The following is a 22,489-nucleotide window of genomic DNA, read 5'->3' as shown; positions in this document are numbered from 1 at the left end:
TATATATATATATATATATATATATATATATATATATATATATATATATATATATATATATATATATATATATATATATATATTAACGGCTTACATTTATATTATTTAGATAGTAAATACAAAAGTAATTTTTAATTTTGACCATTGTTGACCTTAATGGAGACCAACTTTGGTCGCTAATTATACATGAAATTAATTTAGCGACCAAAGTTGGTCGCAAATTTAAATCAGATTTATTTATATTTTATATAATATTTAAATTAAAAATATAATTATTAAAATTTATAACTTAGTCCCACTTTAGTGACCAGTCCAGTCAACATTTTGACTAATTTTGCGACCAACTTGCGACCAAGCTTGGTCGCTAATTTGTTTCATTTATTTATTTTATTATTTTCGCTAGTTTGGCGACCAACGTTGGTCGCTTTTCTCTTCAGACCAACTTTGATCGCTATTTTTTGATGGCTTTTTTCCGGAATTCTAGTAGTGTTTATTCTTCACACGAGATTTTGCTATTTCTTTGGCAGCTAAAACTTTGGAAGAATGATAATGATGATCTACCCAACTTTACGTTGAAAGCACAAACAACGAATTTCACTTTTGATTATGGATAGCAATAACATGATAGTTGTACACTGTAGGGTTCACTTTGTATTGGAAGCAAAGGTTTATGTCATCTTCTATGTTCTCTTCTTTTGTGATATATATAAGTCGGAGTCACGCCTGACCCCACACTGATAAGGTGGTTCTTGAAAAAAATAAGTCATCTATTTCTTATTGCCTCTCAATAAGGAGCAAGAAAAATAATGATGTTTTGTGCTTGGAATATAATAGAATTGCAATGACCATAGAAGATCATTTTTCATTTAAACATATATAAACTTGGTACAAGATCCAAAAAGGATTGACGTGCCACACTTATTTAAAGTGTAACAAAAGGCAACTAAAAGCAAATTAGAACACAACATTAGCTACACTTTTAAGAAAGGCAGCATTTTATTATGTGTGACACTGAATTAATCCTTTCTTCTAATCTCTAGTTAGTTATTCATTATCTCTTCTTCAAAAAAAGCTGCAGCCAAAGTTTTTGCTTCCTCAGACAAAGTTTCTGCTCTTGTTTTGATCATCTTCTCATCAAACACACATGGCTTAGTGCATAGACACCTTCTGATGATTTTGCTACAATGACCACCAGTAAATCCCTCACTGATACAAGCTTTTCTGCATGGTTGTTTGGTAATGCATATTCCAGGGAATGTATTGCTTTCTGCTTTGCGTCTCTAGCTTGCACCTCTACAATCATTCACAAGTACTTACTAATGTTAGAACAAAAGAAAAGATGGAATTGAAAGAAAGCTTTTAAACATGAATAAATTCACGGTTCTTAAGGAAATATGTTGAAGGGGTCGGAGCCTTGGAGAAACGCGTTCGAGCGATTAAAACAGTGGAAGCAGCCACTAATGCTTTTATTAGAGTAAATGGTCTACATCACAACCCTTGGTTTGCAGCCCTTCCTCGGACCCTGCGTGAATGTGGCATGCTTTGCACAATAGTCTACCTTTTTTCACTAAAGAAATATATTGTTCTTTTACTATTTTGAAAGAACTATTGCAAACACGTACATTTTTTCAGGATTTCTCAAAGCCACCAGACGCATACTATATATTAGTTAGTCAATCTAACAACAAATACATAAAAAATATGACCACACTTAAAACTTTATGCGGTAATAAAAAACAAATTACTCGAAAAAATCATAAGTGTAGCTTTATGTTCATTATCATAATTTAAACTAATCATGCAGATATAATTCATATTTATTTTGCATAAAAGAAGACTTGGGTAATTAAGTGACTGGATAACAAGAAATTGGGTTATATTATACATTATATTTTTTTATTTTTATAGGGTTTTAGAGGAATAAATGGAGACAAACCATAGGCAACAAAAAGCATCATTGATAAGACTGCAAATGCCGTGAAACGCAAGGAGCGAGCCATAGTCTCTTTGAATGAGTAAAAAAGGATAGGAATTTTAATAAAAAGAAAGATTGCGATTCAGAGTTCTTAATGAATGCTAACACAGTAGAGGTATTTATAGGCAATGAAATAAGAGTAGAAAAACTTTTAGTTATCTTTTGAAGCAAAAAAGAAAAAGAAAAATAATAATGTGAAGCAAATTATTGTACAGTTCTAGTAATTTTGAAATTTGGAGATAAATAAATAACACATGTTCCTCATGTTCAAATTTTCAGTAACTAGTTATTCTCCCCACAAAGAATAACCATATTAGAATTAAACTTGAAAGCAACAATGACACAAAACATGCTATGTTAGTGTTCCACAAAATCGGATTTGCTTGTTAAACGGTGTTGAGCAATCCTTACCTTATAAGTTAACCTTTGAAATTGAAATAGGATCCAAGATAGTACCAACGTCAGACTTTTATCAATTCTTAGTTATCCGACGAAAAATTCACTAATCTTCAAAGCTAAATTCAATCATCAAAACCAATATAAGATTAGCTCAAATTGTTTTTTAAAACGTCAATTTAGTTCAATAAAAAATTTTGAGTTAATTCGATTTTTCGATTTTTCTTCTAATACCCTGTCACCATCCGGATTTTCCACCCTCGGGAGTCGTGATGGCGCCTACTCATGAAAGCTAGGCAAGCCGAGTATTACAGATTTTATTACCCTTTTTCCTTAACTTTTTGCATTTACGAATTAACATGTGATCAACAGCGGAGTAATCATAATAAACCGAAATACGGAAGACGAAATCTAATAGTTTAACTAAATACTAGTACGATAATCCAAAATACAATTCTACCCAGAATTGGTGCCACAATGTCACGGACAATCTACGAATACTACAAACAGTGGTCTGAAAGATAAATACAAATCTATCTCTGAAATACATAAGAACAAAATGGAAAGATAAAGGGGGACGCCAAGGCCTGCGGACGTCTGCAGGACTACCTCAGGTCTCCGCCGCTGGACTGTAGGTAGCAACCTCAATGTGGTCCAAAAGCTTCGGCATCGGGATCTGCACACAGTGCAGAGTGTAGTATCAGCACAACCGACCCCATGTGCTAGTAAGTGTCGGGCCTAACCTCGGCGAAGTAGTGACAAGGCTAGGACAAGACTACCAAATAAACATGTGCAGTTATATCCTATACGACAAGTAATAATAACAGAAAATGGCAGTTAAAGACGGGAAGGGGAAACATGCTGCGGGGAATATCAAGTACAAACAAGATTTCAGTAAAGAAGCACAAGAACACCACAATTCAATTAAGAGCAAGAATAGGGAAAACAGTAACAAGTGCACGGAATAACCCTTCGTGCTTTTACTCTCGTCCTCACCATAAAATCAATATTCACTTTCATTGTATCTTGTTGTGGTGTGCAACCCGATCCCAATCATATAATACAGCTGCGGCGTGCAACCCGATACCATATAATATTGTTGCAGCGTGCAACCCGATCCATATATATAATATTGTTGCGGCGTGCAACCCGATCCATATATAATATTGTTGCGGCGCGCAACCCGATCCATATATAATATTATTACGGCATGCAACCCGATCCTAATATACAAATCAACACCAATCACAAAAGAATCCCGGCAAGGGAACAATAGTATAACAATAATATCCCGGCAAGAGAAACAATATATTAAGCAATAACATCCCGGCAAGGAAAACAACAATATACTCATCTTGTTTCAACAATCCTCACAACATAAGTCTCAACTTGAGCCAATGCTCAACAATGATCATGTCACGACCCTAAATCCCAACCCGGTCGTGATGGCGCCTCTCGTGAAGACAAGGCCAGCCAACTAAACCCAATTTACCTTTTTAAGCAGTTAATCAACATAAAACAGTCTAAAACATGAATTAATAGTATTAAGTAGGGAATAATGTCAATAAAGTGCGGAAACATAACCCAACACAGCCCTAACCGGGGTGTCACAAGTCACGAGCATCTAACAGTATCCAATACTCAAAGATAACTACAGAGTTTGAAGTGCTGAACTAAGACTGTGAAAAAAAAGATGGATAGAGAGGAGCTCCAGGCTGCGAAACACCAACAGCTACCTAAAGACTCCTCGAAGATCCGCCTGAAGCTGGAATGAATCAGCACTCGGGAGCTGGACCAGCTACGCCTGAATCTGCACACAGGGTGCAGGGAGTAAAGTGAGTACTCCAACTCGGTGAGTAACAAATGTAAATAATGACTGAAAGTAAGAAAACACGCAAGGCACAAGACATTCTATGATGAAGCAGTAAAAAATCATTTAAAAACAGCAAACCTGTGAAAATACAAGTAAAATCCTCTTGCAACAAGTAAACAGGTAAATGACAGATAATTAAGGTACAGTAAATAAATAAAAGCTCGCCCCTCGGGCACAATATCACCACATCCGCCCCTCGGGCAACAGTCAGAACAACAACAGCCCCTCGGGCTCAATCTCAGAACAATAACAGCCCCTCGAGCTCAATCTCACATCACACTGGGTACCCGCACTCACTGGGGATGTGCAGACTCCTGGAGGGGCCCCTTAGGACCCAAGCGCAATAACAAGCCATCTCGTGGCATTAATCTAGGCCCTCGGCCTCATATCAATCAAGCCACCTCGTGGCGTATCTCAGGCCCTCGCCCTCAAATCAGTATCAGTGTCTCCTCACAACATTGGCCCTCGGCTTACTCAATCAAAAATACTCACAAGCCCCTTGGGCTATAGTAAAACAGTGTTTCTCAGCCCAAAACATCATTTAAAATATCATTTAAGTCTCAAAATCGAGTAAAAATGGCTGAGTGGTAAAACAGTGGAAAATAACATGACTGAGTTCAAGTAGTAATTCAAAATAGTGAGGAAATATCAATAAAAAGCCCCGAAGTTTCAAACAGTTAACACGAAGCCCAAATATGGCATCCAGCCCAAATCATAGTGATAGCAAATAAGTTTCAGTCAAATACGCGCTATAATTATCAACTGGAACAGACAAAGTCACAATTCCCAATAGTGTACGACCCCACGCTCGTCAGCAAGCGTGTGTCTCACCTCAACATAGCAGTACGATGTGCAATCCGGGGTTTCAAATCCTTAGGACATCATTTACAATCATTACTCACCTCGAACCGGCTAAATCTCTAGCTCGTGATGCCTTTGCCCTTCGAATTGGCCTCCACACGCGTCGAATCTATCCAAAATCAGAACGAGGACGTCAAAATATGCTAAGGGAACAAATCCCAAGCGAAAATAATTGAAAAATACCAAAAATCCCGAAATTAGCAAAACCCGAGCCCCGGGCCCACTTCTGGAAACTTAGAAATTTTTACACCAACGGATTCCTTATCTCTCCACGAGTTCATACATATCAAAATTACTAAAATCGGAGTCCAAATGACCCCTCAAATCCCCATTTAAAGGCTTCTTAAACTCAAGCCCTAATCCTCCATTTTTAGTCCTTTAATTCCTTTAATTTCAGTCTTAATCCATGAAAATATACCATAGAAGTGTGTTTTTGGTCAAAAAATCCTTACCTTAACGAAGTCTCTTGATTTCTCTCTTCAGAATCACCCAAAAAGCTCCAAGGTCGAAGGCAACAATGGTGAAATAACCCAAAGTCGCAAAATGAAATAACATATATGGTCTGCCCAGGCCTTTCCGCATCTGCGGTACCGCATTTGCGGTCTAACCAACCGCTTCTGCGGAATTCACTTATGGGACCAGAAACGCATCTGCGGTGCACTCGCCGCATCTGCGGCTCCGCAGGTGCTGGCCCTCTACTGCATCTGCAGTTCCAGACGTTTCTTCCAAAACCGCTTCTGCGGTTCTTCTCCCGCATACGCGGTTCTGGTGCGAAAACACCAGAAGCAGCAAAATTTCTGCATTCTCTCAAGTCCCAAATCTTCCCGTTAACCATCTGAACTCACCTCGAGGCCCCCGGGACCTCAACCAAAAGCACCAATACATCCTAAAACCTTATTCAAATTTGTTCCAATCCTCAAAACACTTCAAACAACATCAATTCAACCAAAACACATCGGATTCAAGCTTAAGTTTCTAAAATCTTCCGAAATACGCTTTTGATCAAAAACCCAACCAAACCACGTCCGAATGACCTGAAATTTTGCACACACATCCCAAATCACATAAAGAAGCTACTGCAACTCTCGGAGTTTCATTCCGACCTCTATATCAAAATCTCGCCTAACAATCGGAAATCGCCAAAATCTCAACTCCGCCAATTCAAGCCTAAATCTACTCAAAGCCTCCAAAACCCATTCCGATCACACTCCTAAGTCATAAATCACCTCCCAAAGCTAATCGAACCATCGGAACTCACATCCGAGCCCTCTAACACATAAGTCAACATCCGGTTGACTTTTTCCAACTTAAGCCTTCCTAAAAGAGACTAAGTGTCTCAAACTTCACCAAACCAATCTGAATCCAATCCGACCAACCCGATACCTCAAAACACGGATAAACAAGGCATAAAGAAGCAGAAATGGGGGAAATGGAGCGGTAACTCATGAGACGACCGGTCGGATCGTCACATCCTCCCCAACTTAAATAAACGTTCTTCCTCGAACTAGTCAAGAAACATACTTGAAGCCTCAAACAGGTAAGGATATCTGCTCCGTATCTCCCGCTCGATCTCCCAGGTAGCCTCCTCCACGGGCCGACCTCTCCACTGCACTTTCACCGAAGATATATCTTTTGATCTCAACTTTCGAACCTGACGCTCCAGAATAGCTGCTGGCTCCACATCATAATCAAATCATCCTCCAACTGCGCTGAAATCCAGAACATGAGACGGATCTCCAATGTACTTCTGGAGCATAGAAACATGGAACACTGGGTGCACACTCGACAAGCTGGGTGGCAAAGCAAGCTCATAAGCCACCTCTCCAATCCTCCGAAGTACCTTAAAAGGCCCAATGAACCGCGGACTCAACTTCCCCTTCTTTCCAAATCTCATAACACCTTTTTTGGGCGAGACCTTCAACAGAACCTTCTTACCGACCATGAAGGACACATCTCTAACCTTCCTGTTAGCATAACTCTTTTGCCTCAACTGCGCTGTACGAAGTCTCTCCTGAATCACCTTCACTTTATCTAAGGCATTCTGAACCAAATCTGTCCCCAATAGCCTAGCCTCACCAGGCTCGAACCAACCAACTGGAGATCTACACCGCATCCCGTACAAAGCCTCATATGGAGCCATCTGGATACTCGACTGGTAGCTGTTGTTGTAAGCAAACTCTGCAAGCGGTAGAAACTGATCCCATGACCCTCCGAAATCAATAACACAAGCATGTAGCATATCTTCCAATATCTGAATAGTGCGCTCGGACTGCCCGTCCGTTTGAGGGTGAAAAGTTGTGCTCAACTCAACCTGAGTACACAATTCCCGCTGAACAGACTTCCAAAACTGGGAAGTAAACTGAGTGCCCCGATCTGAAATGATGGAAACTGGGACACCATGCAACCGATCAATCTCCCGAATATATATCTCTGCTAACCACTCGGAAGAATAAGTAGTACAGATAGGAATGAAGTGCGCGGACTTGGTCAGCCGATCCACAATCACCCAAATAGCATCGAACTTCTTCAAAGTCCGTGGAAGCCCAACTACAAAATCCATAGTGATCCGCTCCCACTTCCACTCGGGAATAACCATCCGCTGAAGCAGGCCACCCGGTGTCTGATGCTCATATTTCACCTGCTGACAATTGAGACACCGAGCTACAAATCCTACAATATCTTTCTTCATTCTCCGCCACCAGTAATGCTGTCTCAGATCCTAATACATCTTCGCGGCTACTGGATGAATAGAATATCGCGAGCTATGAGCCTCCTCCAGAATCAGCTCCCGAAGCCCATCTTCATTGGGCACACAAATCCGGCTGTCATGCCCCAAAATCGAGGGACACGACCGGCACTCGATCGGGTAGCCCCAGTCAAGCGGACCTGGGTGCCTTTCCTATCCCACGTGCTACCCTGTGTTTTCATTACTCATTAATCAAAGGGAATAGCCATTTATAATTAAAACACCTTTTTACGAATTATACATAACATACATGGTTACTTAGCGTGGTTTACAAGTTATACTGCCCATATACAAAATACATAAGTACATAACCCACGTTTCCTGTCTACGGAGCCTCTAAGGGTACAAAAGAGTTTTATAACACTTGCCGATAACAAGGCTCTGGCTATACCTTACACAAATACCAAAAATAAGACTCCGGGGAGAAAAGCGGCATGAGCCACGCAGGGCCCCGAGAGGAAAGGGGCTCACTAAATTAGCTGACGGGAAGTGAAGGAGTGCTACTGTCGGTGGACTGGAGTACCTGCTATAGATGCACCTACAATCATAACACGAATGTAGCGCCCCCGGCAAAAGGGACGTCAGTACATTTGAATTGTACTGGTATGTATGAACAAACTTTACCCCAAGTAAACTCAAACAATACACAAGTAACGAACAGTAATAGAATCAACAATCAAATGCACATGAAAGGAACAACCAAAGCCAAACAAGTTTCACAATCTCCCCTTTTCCCCTTTCAACATTATTTCATCATATCAATGATTTCACAACTTTCACATATGTTCATTTCAATAGTGATTTCGATCACTTTTCCACCCTTATTACCTCGGCCACCCTTATCACCACAACCCACACCTTATTACTTCGTGTTGCGGCGCGCAACCCGATCCCACCGAACAATCACATTTCACACAACAACAACAACAAATCACATTTCACACGACAACCACAACAAATCACAAAGAATTTACATAACCATCAATACCATTTCCATCATATACAACAGCCCGCATACTATTTAAGTCACAACGATAATTGCCCACGACAAGTCACATACGATATTACCACAGTTGTTTCAATTGCATCAATCACGATTTCTTTCCATCATTTGTTACACAGCTTTTACCACATAAACACATTCACACACACACACTTGGTTTGTTGCCATTTACTTACACCATTATATCGGGAGACTTAACCAACAACGTTCAAGGCATATCAATCACAAGAATTCACAAATAGTCCACATAGATATCACATACCAAATACTCGTACACCAAACAAGGTGACTTTACAAAGGTCAAAGTTAGCCATACATACCCGGAATCGAATTTCCCTTTTTACTTCTACTTCGGCTCATAAACAGCCTAGTACCGACAACCTAGTTCACAAGTTAACACATATATCTTAGAATTGAAGTTCACAATTACTACCCGAACTTATTTAGGTTATCAACCGCTCCTTTTGCAAGTCTATACTCCTACCCAATTCTTTTTACTAGATTGTAGGTATTAGAGAACATGCATGAATGTTTTCAACTATTATTTTCAAGAATCAATGCATAAGAATCCCTTTTGTTTAAATCTGAAAACCAATGAAAAAAGGCTGGATATTTTACCTGCAAGAACGGAGATGAAGACAATTGCTTGAAATTTCCCGGCCCGGGTGACTTTGACGAATCAAATTGATGAAGGTAGGACTTTCTCTCTCAAGAACTCTCTCTTCCCTATCTCTAGTTTGTTCAGAAAATATGTTAAAATGAGGGTTGGGGTGTTTAATTGAAGAAGGGGTCGGGTTTAATATTTAGAAGAAACAAATAGGAGCCCCGAGTCAGGTATGCGATCGCATTTGCGATCGCAAAGAAGAAATGCGGCCCGCAGAATGGACCGCAAAAGTGCTCCAAGAATCTGATCCTATTGTCTGGGTTTGCGGCAGAAATGCGGTCCGCATACCCGTTCTGCAGTCGCATAATGCACCGCATAACTGCCCTTTACAAAATTCCAAGATGATTATGCGACGACTATGCGGTCCGCATATCAGTTATGCGATCGCATAATGGACCGCATTTTGACCTCAAATTTGACTAACACACTGACTCACTTTGCGATAGAAATGCGGTCCGCATACTTGATTTACGACCGCCCTCTGAACCGCATAATAGCACTTTTCTGGAAAACTNCTTTGATTTTTAAATGCTTAGATCAGTACAAAGGGTCCGAACACATTCCTAACACACGCTCGGAACTGGGCACTACGAGATACTAGGTTTTGAGTATAAATTTTCACGGGGCCTTACATTCTCCCCCGCTTAAAATCATTCGTCCTCGAATGAGGATTTTGAAAATGAGTTGGTTTTGAAAACATGATATGCACTCCCAATTTTCACTAACTTTCATATTTTTAGAAAATTTTGCCAGAGTTTCCTTTGTAATTAGACTTATCTACCTGTCAGAGAGCCCCCGAAACATATTTCCAAGCACCATTACATAATTCCTATTATCCCTACAACTGGTATACAATTCATTACCTCAACACTTGCACATATTCAATCACTTGTTAAACTTTGCACATAAATTAGTCACTTCAATGAGTCCCATACAATTTAACCACTTCAACATACTATATGCATTTCAATTAATCATTACCAATCTACACTACCATTAGTCGTTCACTTATTACAAAACTTTCATTTACCAAAAAGGGGTTGCACATGACTCAAATAATCACAACACATACAATTCTTGCACAACTTGAGAAGTTACAATAGTAAAGCATTTAGGGGAAAATGGGGTATCTTTGCACCAAATTGAACACAACATCAGTTTGCTTAGAGATAAGAGTTCGCACGATTACTACTAGACTTATTCAAACAGGTGGGGATATTTTTCCTTCATTTCATTTTCCGCTTCCCATGTGGCTTCCTCAACTCGTTGACTTTTCCATAATACTTTAACTGAAGCAATTTCCTTATTCCTCAATTTGCGGACTTGCCTATAAAGAATAGCAACGGGAACTTCTTCATACGATAACTTTTCATTAACCTCGATAGTCTCAACTGGCACGATGGTGGATGGATCTCCAACCACTTTCTTTAACATAGACACATGGAACACCGAGTGGACTAATGACATTTCAGGGGGCAATTCCAGCCTATAAGCCACCTGCCCTATCCTTTGAGCGATCTGATACGGCCCGACATACCTAGAACTCAACTTCCCTTTCTTCCCGAATCGCATGACTCCTTTCATAGGAGATACCCTCAAGAACACCTAATCATCAACTTGAAACTTCAATTCTCTTCGACGAACGTCCGCATAGGATTTCTGGCGACTCTGAGCAGTTTTCATCCTTTCCTGAATGACCTTAACTTTTTCCATAGCCTGGTGCACGAGATCTGGCCCTATCAATTCTCCTTCACCCACTTCAAACCATCCAATCGGAGACCTACACCTCCTTCCGTACAATGCCTCAAATGGGGCCATCTGAATACTAGCATTAAATTGTAAGAAAATTCTATAAGTGGCAAGTGATCATCCCAATTACCTTTGAAATCCAAGACACAAGCTCGCAATCTATCTTCAAGCGTCTGAATAGTCAGCTCCGCTTGACCATCAGTCTGTGGATGGAAAGTCGTGCTGAGATTCACCTGGGTACCCAAACCTTGCTGAAATTTCTTCCAAAATTAGCTGTGAACTGGGCCCCTCGATCTGAGATAATAGAAAGCGGAGTGCCATGAAGCCTTACTATTTCCTTGATATACAACTGAGCATACTGTTCTGCAGTATCGGTGGACTTGATTGGCAAGAAGTGAGTTGATTTCGTGAGTCGATCCACTATTACCCAAATTGAGTCGAACTTGCGCTGAGTGCGAGGTAACCCTACCACGAAGTCCATGTTGATCATCTCCCATTTCCACATTGGTATTTTCATAAGCTGAGTTAACCCACCGAGCCGCTGATGCTCAGCTTTTACTTGCTGACAATTCGGACATTTAGATACAAAGTCCGCCACACCTCTCTTCATACCGTTCCACCAATAAATTTCCTTGAGATCATGATACATTTTCGTAGAACCTGGGTGCACAGAATACCTGGAATTATGAGCCTCCGCCATTAACCTCTCCCGAAGATTACCCACATCTGGAACACATAGTCTGCCTTGACATTGCAATACACCATCATCGCCGCCGAGTGAAAATGCCGAAGTCTTGTTATTCAAAACTGCCTCCTTCATCTGTGCCAATGCTGGATCAATGAACTACTTTTCCTTGACTTCCGCTACAAGTGACGATTCTGCTCCATTATGCACCATAACTTTCCCCTCGTCTAAGGTTGAAATACAAACCCCCAGACTGGCTAATTGATAAACTTCCCGAGCCAAGGGCCTCTGATTCGCTCCCAAACGAGCCAAACTACCCATAGACTTCCGACTGAGAGCGTCGGCCACCACATTCGCCTTCCCTGGATGGTACAAAATGTTCATATCATAATCCTTGAGCAATTCTAACCACCGTCGTTGCCTTAAATTCAACTCCTTTTGCTTGAACAAATATTGGAGACTCTTGTGGTCTGAGAACACATCCACATGGAACCCATAAAGATAATGCCGCCATATTTTCAAAGCAAACACAACGGCCGCAAGCTCCAAATCATGCGTCGGATAATTCTTCTCGTGATTCTTGAGTTGCCTTGAAGCATACGCTATAACCTTCCCATGTTGCATCAACACACACCCTAAACCGACCCTGGAGGCATCGCAATAAACCACAAATCCTTTCGTGCCTTCTGGCAAGGTCAATATCGGCGCCGAGGTCAACCTCGACTTCAATTCCTGAAAACTTTTCTCACAAGCGTCGGTCCATTGGAACTTAACTGCTTTCTGCGTCAACTTAGTTAATGGGAAGGCGAGGGTAGAGAATCCTTCCACAAACCTCCGATAATACCCTGCTAAACCCAAGAAGCTACTGATCTCCGTCGGGGTCGTGGGTCTAGGCCAATCTTTCACTGCTGCAATCTTCTGGGGATCTACCTAAATCCCTTCACTAGAAACAACATGACCCAGAAAGGTAACAGACTCCAACCAAAATTCACATTTTCAAAATTTAGCATACAACTAGTGCTGATGAAGAGTCTGCAGAACTGCCCTGAGGTGATCGGGATGATCCTCCCGGCTCCGTGAATAAACAAGGATATCATTAATGAAAACAATCACGAAGGAGTCCAGAAATGGCTTGAAGACCCGATTCATAAGATCCATGAAAGCTGCCGGGGCGTTGGTTAGGCCAAAAGACATGACCAAGAATTCAAAATGACCATAGCGAGTTCTGAAAACGGTCTTAGGAATATCCTGCTCTCTAATCTTCAATTGGCGGTACCCGGACCGTAGATCAATTTTGGAGAAGAACCTTGCACCTTGCAATGGTCGAACAAATCATCTATCCGAGGCAAAGGATATTTATTCTTGATGGTGACTTTGTTGAGCTGCCGATAATCAATACACCTTTGGAGCGACAAATCCTTCATTCTGAAAAAAAGAACGGAAGCACCCCACGGCGACACACTCGGTCGTATGAACCCCTTTTCTAACAAATCCTTCAGCTGCTCCTTTAACTCCCTTAACTCCGCTGGAGCCATTCTGTATGGTGGAATAGATATTGGCTGCGTATTTGGCAATACATCAATCCTGAAATCAATCTCCCTATCTGGCGGAATCCCTGGAAGCTCGTCCGGAAACACTTCAAGAAACTCATTCACGACTAACATGGACTCGGGGACAGACACTTCTGAAGTGGTGTCCGCCACCCGGACCAAATGATAGATACATCCCTTCTTAATCATCTTCGAAGCCTTAAGGTAGGAAATAAACCTACCCTTCGGTACCACACCATTCCCCTTCCACTCAATAACCGGCTCATTAGGGAACTCGAGTCCCATGACTCTCGTTCGGCAGTCAAGTTTAGCAAAGCACGAATAAAACCAGTCCATTCCCATAATCACATCAAAATCCACCATTCTAAGCTCGATAAGATTGGTCGTGGTAACACGACCACATACCGTGACAACACAATTCCAATAAACTCGCGCGGCTGTGATGGAATCACCAACCGGAGTCGATAAGGATAACGGCTCATGAAGCTGTTCGGGTTCCATCCCAAAGCTTGAAGCAATGAATGGGGTGACATATGACAAGGAGGACCCCAGATCAATAAGAGCATAACAATCAATGGCCTGAACAGACAAGATACCTGTAACCACATCTGGAGAAGCCTCTGCACTCTATCGACCACTCAAAGCATAAAACCGGCTGGGTCCACCTCTACCACGAGCTCCACCCCTAAGTGCACCACGCCCTGCTGGAGCTGGGGGACGCGCGGATGATGTGGCGGCTGAAGAACCGGATGACTGAGCAAATCCCCTACCCATGCCCTGACTGGGCACACGACAGTCCCGCTGGATATGACCCTCACCCCGCATCTAAAACACACCGGGATATCCAAATAACAAGTCTCAGAATGGAACCTCCCACACTTGGGGCATGGAGCCCTCCCCTGCTGCTGTGATCTCCCTCCTGGACGACCGGACTGATAGGGTCTCCTACTATCTGAACCTGGTCTCAAGTGACTGCTCTGCTGATAAGTGTGCACAGATGGCGGTGCGCTCGCTGAAGACTGGGCATATGACTGGGATGGCCCTGATGGCCCTCTCCCCTGAACTGGTCTCCCTGAGTGACCCACTGATCGGGCCCTGCTGCTACTCTCCCTTTCCGCCCGTATCTTCAACTTTCTAGCCTCTGTGGCCTGAGCGAATCCCATAATCTTTCCATAATTCATATCCGAGTGTAAGGCCGCTGTGTTCTGGGACATCACGACGAGACAGGGAGAAAGGAACAAGCTATCTATTACCTGAGTAAGAAGTTCACTCCATATGAAGCGTGGTACTCTCTATTGGAACGTACCTGCTGCGCTCTGACTTGGATAGCTCAGAAGCTGAGGCATTACTTCTGTGCCTACACAATATACCTCATATCAAGGATGGATCCCTTGAAATATATCTTTTAGAAACCCATGCCCGCAAGCTGGCTAAGTGGCAAATCTTGTTGAGCGAGTTCGACTTTTTTTATGTGACTCAAAAAGCAGTCAAGGGACAGGCACTGGCCGATCATCTTGTTGAGAATCATGTGGAAGAAGGATACGAACCCCTGAAAACGTATTTTCCCGATGAAGAGGTGCTATTCATAGGAGAAGATATTGCTGAGTCCTATGAGGGTTGGAGAATGTTTTTTGACGGAGCGGCAAATTTCAAGGGAGTCGGCATTGGAGTCGTCTTGGTATCGAAAATTGGCCAACATTATCCGGTATCTGCTAAACTCATATTCCCCTGCACCAACAACATGGCAGAATATGAAGCCTACGTATTAGGGCTCAACAAGGCCATCGACATGAATATTCAGGAGCTACTGGTAATCGGTGATTCAGATTTGCTTGTGCACCAATTACAAAGAGAATGGGCCACCAAGAATTCCAAGATATTGCCATATCTGCACCATGTGGAGGAATTGAGAAAGAGGTTCGCGAAGATAGAATTTCGGCATGTTCCCAGGATTCAGAACAAGTTTGCCGATGCATTGGACACCTTGTCATCCATGATACAGCATCCCGACAAGAACTTCATCGATCCTATCCCAGTAAGGATGCAGAGTCAACCGGCATACTGTGCCCATGTTGAAGAGGAAACAGACGGGAAGCCTTAGTTTCACGATATCAAAGAATATTTGGCAAAAGGGGAATATCCGGAGTATGCAAATCATACTCAGAAATGTACGCTTCGGAGATTGTCCAACAAGTTCTTTCACAACGGAGGAACCTTGTACAGAAGAACTCCTGATTTGGGATTGCTAAGGTATGTCGACGCAAAAGAAACTTCTAAGCTACTTGAGGAGATACATGGTGGGACCTGCGGCCCGCATATGAATGGTTTTGTCTTGGCCAAGAAGATACTCAGGGCCGGTCATTTTTGGATGACCATGGAGACAAATTGCGTCCAGTATGCCTGAAAATGCTACCAATGTCAAGTACGTGCCGATATGATAAAAGTGCCGCCAAATGAGCTCAATGCAACAAGCTCGCCTTGGCCATTCGTCGCCTGGGGTTCATTGGTCCAATCGAGCCCACCGCCTCAAATAGGCATCGGTTCATCTTGGTAGCTATTGATTACTTCACCAAATGGGTCGAAGCAGCATCTTACAAGGCAGTAACTAAGAAAGTCGTGGCAGATTTTGCCCGCGATCGGATTGTTTGCCGATTTGGAGTTCCAGAATCAATCATCACTGACAATTCCTCCAATCTGAACAGTCATCTGATGAAGACCATGTGTGAGACTTTCAAAATCAAGCACAAGAATTCCACAGCCTATAGACCTTAGATGAACGGAGCTGTAGAAGCCACTAACAAGAATATCAAGAAGATACTGAGAAATATGGTAAAAAATCACAAACAATGGCACGAAAAGCTGCCATTTGCTTTACTGGGATACCGTACCACAGTCCGCACATCAACCGGGGCAACTCCCTACTTACTGGTTTATGGTACTAAAGCTGTTATTCCTACTGAAGTGGAGGTCCCTTCTTTGAGAATCATATAAGAAGCTGAGCTCAGCGACGCAGAATGGATAAGGAGCCGTTATGAGCAGCTAGCCCTCATAGACGGAAAAAGGATGAATACAGTGTGTCATGGGCAACTCTATCAAAACAGAATGTCTAGAGCCTTCAACAAAAGGGACAAACCAAGACAGTTTGCACCAGGACAGCTGGTGCTGAAGAAGATCTCCCCACATCAAGATGAAGCCAAAGGGAAATTCTCTCCCAACTGGCAAGGTCCCTACATGGTTCACAGGGTGCTAACAGGAGGAGCTCTCATACTTGCAGAAATGGACGGAGAAGTATTGCCAAAACTAATCAACTCGGATGTAGTCAAACGATACTATGTGTAATTATTTATATATTTTCACAAAATGATGTAAATTGAACTATGCTTGACCTGATTCTCGTTTAAGAGGGGATACCTAGGCAGCCCTGTGGGTTCGGTCATATCATAATAAAACTTTCATCTTCCCCCAGAATCAGAAACTGGGGCAGAATTTTGAGGAGGGCCCTCAATATTCCGGAGCAAGTCCAGCCAACGCCATCATATGCCAGAAAGTCAGAAATCAATCAGAAACTGGAGCAGAATTTTTAGGAGGATCCTCAAAATTCCGAAGCAGTTTCAGCCGATCACAGCATGTAGCAGTCAGATGTGTCCATCTAACTAGGGCAGAATTTTGAGGAGGACCCTCAAAATTCTATAAGCAGTAGAGGTCGCAATGTCTCGGATCGTGTCATAGTCACTGGTTCATCTAACCAATTTCTAAAATATTACATTTTATTTACGTCTTTGAAACTATGCATGCCTGCTTGTAAAATGACTCTGTTTAGCCAACGCTACCCCAAAGATTTGAACAGGACCTGCGGACCAAAAAGCAAGCCGACGGAAGCACAAACCGACCTCCCCCCTTTTACAGAACTCACGATTTTTCTTTTGATGCAGGAACAAAAAATATACATGCCTCCAAGTCACAATCTTCATATCAACCGTGATACTGAAATCTATTACCAGCTAAGAAAATCCTGCTATCACCTGCTATTTATACTATTTTTGCATGGGACTAAGCCCTGTCCCAAACCCTGCATGAGGCTAAGCCCTGCCTCCATATGTGCATAAGGATAAGGCCTTCCTTCCATTTGCATGGGACTAAGCCCTGTCCCGAATCTTGCATGAGACTAAGCTCTGTCTCCATCTACATGAGGCTAAGCCCTACCCCCATATCTGCATGAGGCTAAGCCCTACCTCCATTTTTGCATAAGACTAAGCACTGCCTTCCATTTTCATGGGACTAAGCCCTGTCCCAAACCCTGCATAAGGCTAAGCCCTGCCTCCATATCTGCATAACGCTAAGCCCTGCTTTCCATTTGCATGGGACTAAGCCCTGTCCCGAATCTTGCATGAGACTAAGCTCTGTCTCCATCTGCATGAGGCTAAGCCCTGCCTCCATTTTGCATAAGGCTAAGCACTGCCTTCCATTTGCATGGGACTAAGCCCTGTCCCGAATCTTGTATGAGACTAAGCTCTGTCTCCATTTGCATGAGGCTAAGCCCTGCCTCCATATCTGCATAAGGCTAAGCTCTGCCTTCCATTTCCATAGGACTAAGCCCTGTCCCGAATCCTACGTGAGGCTAAGCCCTGCCTCCATATCTGCATAAGGCTAAGCTCTGCCTTCCATCTGCATGGACTAAGCCCTGTCCCGAATCTTGCATGAGGCTAAGCTCTGCCTCCTACTTGCATAAGGCCAATCATCGCCTTTATTTGTCGAGACTAAGCACTGACTCTCCAGCACTATCTATTTGCTCCTCTTTCGGGCTAAGCTCTGCCCTCAACCTCACAAGACTAAGCCTTGTCTTGTTGCTTTTAGCATCATATTATTGCATCTTAAGGACTGAAATATCGCAACTTGTCCAAAGGCGTCATTGTCTAAAGGCATCATCCTCATAGCCGGAAGACACCATACCATGGCTTGAGGATCTCTCAAATTTGCATATCATTATTCAAAGGCGTCATGGTTCGGAGGCACCATTTACATGGCCCGAGAACATCATTTCATGGTCTGTGAATCCCCCACCGAACAATTCATGGACCAGGACATCATGGTCTAAGGACGTCATCCTCAACCGTCCAAAGACAATTCTCATAGTCTGAAGGGAATCAGCATAATGTTTAAATTTCCGCACAAATATATACTTGTATCTCTTTGCTTGCAAGTGACTCTATAAGCAACCTCTACCCCAACAGGAGCAATCCCGCTCCAGCTCTTTCAAATTATCTCAAATCTAACCGCTCACCATAACCATCTTTCCACCCATTCCAAAGTCTCGTGTCCGTTCTTGTGATGACTTCATCGGTATATTTTGCCGATGAATCCAGAACTACACATGGCCTGATTCCTATAAAGCCAAGTATATGTAGGCAGCTCAGAGACCAGGGTTCGGCCTCTATTTTTTGAAACATCCTAATCGGTCAAAATTTGCCATCATTTTTTTACCCGAAAAGTCTTTCACCCTTCCCGGGTAAAGAGGGGCAGCTGTTGATACCCAATTTTTCCTATATTATTTCAAAATGTATATATATCTTCAAAACTATGCATTAGCATCGAATGATAGCAAAATGATCCCTTTTTATCAGCTTTAATAAAATTCACTTTGTTTTAAACCAATCACCTTAATGTAAATGTGTAGAATGAGCACGAGTCAAAACATAGTAATGAAGGTTATGACCAAGATTCCGTTGGAACAACACATGTGGTGGGAAGATTTTGGGTAAGCAAGGACGAGACATGGTCAACCATTACTTGGGGGGGCTCAACGAATTAATAAAGATCAGGCCTATGGGGGACATAATAAAAGCACTGGTGATATTTTGGGACCCAGCTCACAACGTTTTACATTTCTCAGATTTCGAACTTACACCTACTTTAGAGGAGATATCGGGTTATGCTGGGAGTACAGAGGGTCTAAGACATAAATACCTGGTCGCTCCAAGGGCCGTCACTCCTCACAAATTTCTAGACTTACTAAAATAAGCAGGCTTGTCCACTATGAAGATTTGGTGGGTGGGTTTTCCACTCTATACTTCATATATCAGCGGTATCGACATATAGGGGGTTTTGAAAACCCGGAGAGCAGAATCTGTAGTAAAGGGAACCGACTAAAGTGGGAAGAGCATAGATGCTTCGCTTTCATTGTGGCATTCTTAGGTATTCTAGTGTTTCCCAGGAAGGACGGGAATATTGATCTACGGGTAGTCGGAGTCGTCAATACTTTGATTACCAATGCCAAGAGCACCCTCGCACTTATGATAGTATCAGAAATATTCTGAGCTCTCACAGCTTGCAAAGCCGGAGTAGATTTTTTGGAAGGGTGCAATTTGTTACAGCAAATGTGGATGATTGAGCATCTGTGTCATCGTCCTCGGTACATGAACTATGGATCTACAGGGAAAAGCTGCATAGAGGAGTTTGGTACAAGGGTCAATGGGTTCAAGATGCCCGAAGGGGTCGTAGATTGGATATCCTGCCATTGCTCCATAACTGCAGATCAGATAGAACGGACGTTGGGTTGGCTTCCTGTTAATGAGATTGTATACATGCCTGCCACTGGTCCTCACTTCCTCCTAATGGGTCTCAGAAGTATCCAACCTTATGCCCCTACTGGGTTTTGAGACAGCTAGGAAGATGCCAAATAGTCCCCAAGGATGAAGACCTTAGCATTCATGCGGTCGAGATCCGCTCTGATGGCCAGTTTCATGAAGCAGTGGTTCGCCAGATCTGGTGTGAGTGCCAATATTTGATGGCGAACACCCGAGTACGTGATTTATCCAAGGGTGAAGTCTCGTCCGGTTACCTTGCTTGGTATAAAAGGAGTGTTGAGTTTGGAAGACCAGCTAAAAGACCCCACCTCCAAGAATTTGTTGAAGCATCACAAGAACAATGGGATTGGTTGACCAAAGAAAATGAATACAAGGCCACCATAAGCAAGTTGGAAGGGCAAATCAGAGATCTTAAATTTGATAGTGGTGTGCAAGCCACTGCAGATGAGGGTGAAAAGAAAAAGTTGGCCCAAGAAAATGAAGCCCTCTGAGCCCAAATCCAGAGGATGAAAATAGCAGCTGAAAACCCGGTCAGGAGCGGAACAGATGAAAAACTTATAAACAGTCTTAGGCAGAAAGTATGTGACTATGGGGTTTATTTGGAAAAGACTGAGGTTGAACTAGCAAAGGTGGCATGAGCAAAGTTAGCCAGGAATGCAGAAGAACGGGCAAGCTTCGTTTGACAGTTGAAGGAAAAATACGACAAAGGAATCACGGGTCTGAAGAAAAAGATCAATACCGTTGAGAGTGAAATGACCAAGCAAGCAAAAAACTTCAAAGGAGAAAGAGAGCACTGCTATCCATTGATGTCACAACTAGAGGAGGACCTGCAACAATTGCAAGAGCAAAATTATACGGCCACACAAGTGTTGGAGGCCAGATCTCAACAAATTGGACGTCTACTCCAAGAGAAGGACGTCATCAGGGAGAGGATTAGAAGAATTGCTGACTATATTGTGATGAAGTGCAATGAATGCGAGGACATGAACAAATACATGTTCTTCGCTGCAGTGATGATTTTTGTCCGTCAGATAATGGATGACCTATATCGCCTCCAAGAAGATATGGCATGCAAGCCCGCAGCGAGACCGACTGATGTCCCGCGGGCCCCTGGAGTAGTTTTGGAGGCACTTATGTATTCCTGATTTTTCTTTTCGAGTTTGTATTTCAGTTTCTTTTAGAGTCTGTTAGTCTACTTTGAGTCTGTTTTCTTTGCTTTTTAGTTCTAAAGTCTGTATGATGGAGTCGTTGTAATAGAGGAAAATCAGAAATTTTTATTTTTTTGAAAAAATTTGAAAAAACCCAAAAATGTTTCTTCTTTTTATGCCCTGAACTACGTAATGATCTGATTCGCGCAGTGTTGCTATACGTAGGCAATCCCCATCGGACCTGGTCATAGCTGTAAATAACTCAAATAAGAGAGAAAATGATGAAAAGAGGGCACAAGAAAAAGAGAGAAAACAATGCAAAAGAGAGAGCGCAAAGAAAAGAGAGGAAATAATGAAAAGCGTAAAGAAAAGAAAAAGATTCAAAGATCCGTAAGGTAACACAAGCCGGGATGAGACACGCAACCGTTGCAAAGCACGTTTAACTGTCTAGGTGCATTGCATTCTCCAACGTGCGATTCCCTATGTGTTAATTATCTCAAACTAACTGGTTTGTTGTGTATGCTGTTGAGAACATGTTCTGTTTTTAGGTGGTTGGTTTTGTGGTAACCTGGCTTCGCACCCCTACTTCACGAGATCTAAAGGGAGTATTGAAATGACATCGGAAGGTCACCTACCAATCATTAACCCCTCAGAGGATAGCCCGATGATGGTTATCCCGACGCCAGAGTCAGCAACTCCTGAAGAGAACAGGATACTGCTCCTCCGCATGTTGGAAATGTGGGACGCTTGGTCTAACGGTAGGGAGCTGCCGAGTGCAATACCTGGTTTTCCCGAGATGATTCCCACAACAAGTGGAACCTCTAATTTCCCTATAAACTACCCGTCCACCCCATTCGGATATCCCACTATGTCAACCCATTTCACCGGGACGCCTTCTGTGGTTCACCCCCAGGCGCCGGCCTCAAAGGCACTGCCAGCAATGTTTTTTGCAGTATTAGTCTGCACCAAAGCACAACCAACTTTGTCAAGGCCGTACGTTGAGCCTCTAATGTTCACCTTTCAGGGTCTGCATCTTCAACCAGAAATAACACATGTGACCCCATACTCACTCACTCAACCTCCGCAATGTGACTTCTCGGTGGGGCAAGAAAAGGTTACCAAGAATCCCAAATAATAGGAAATGGCTCGGAAGATGAAGAGCCTGGAGCAAAGTTTGAAAAACATGCAAGGTCTGAGTGGCCAAAAGAGTGTCTCATACTCTGACCTCTGTAGATTTCCCCATGTCCACTTGCCA

The 22,489-nt window shown here is 42.7% G+C and overlaps 1 pseudogene; it reads right to left on the bottom strand.

The window, feature by feature from the left end:
• Positions 1-989: 989 nt before the first annotated feature.
• LOC109210023 lies at positions 990-2,000 on the bottom strand (annotated as a pseudogene).
• Positions 2,001-22,489: the final 20,489 nt, after the last annotated feature.

This window comes from Nicotiana attenuata, unplaced genomic scaffold (assembly GCF_001879085.1).
Source record: "Nicotiana attenuata strain UT unplaced genomic scaffold, NIATTr2, whole genome shotgun sequence".
Lineage (NCBI taxonomy): Eukaryota > Viridiplantae > Streptophyta > Magnoliopsida > Solanales > Solanaceae > Nicotiana > Nicotiana attenuata.
Note: the sequence above shows the minus strand (reverse complement) of the source record. Positions and strands in the feature narration are given on the sequence as shown.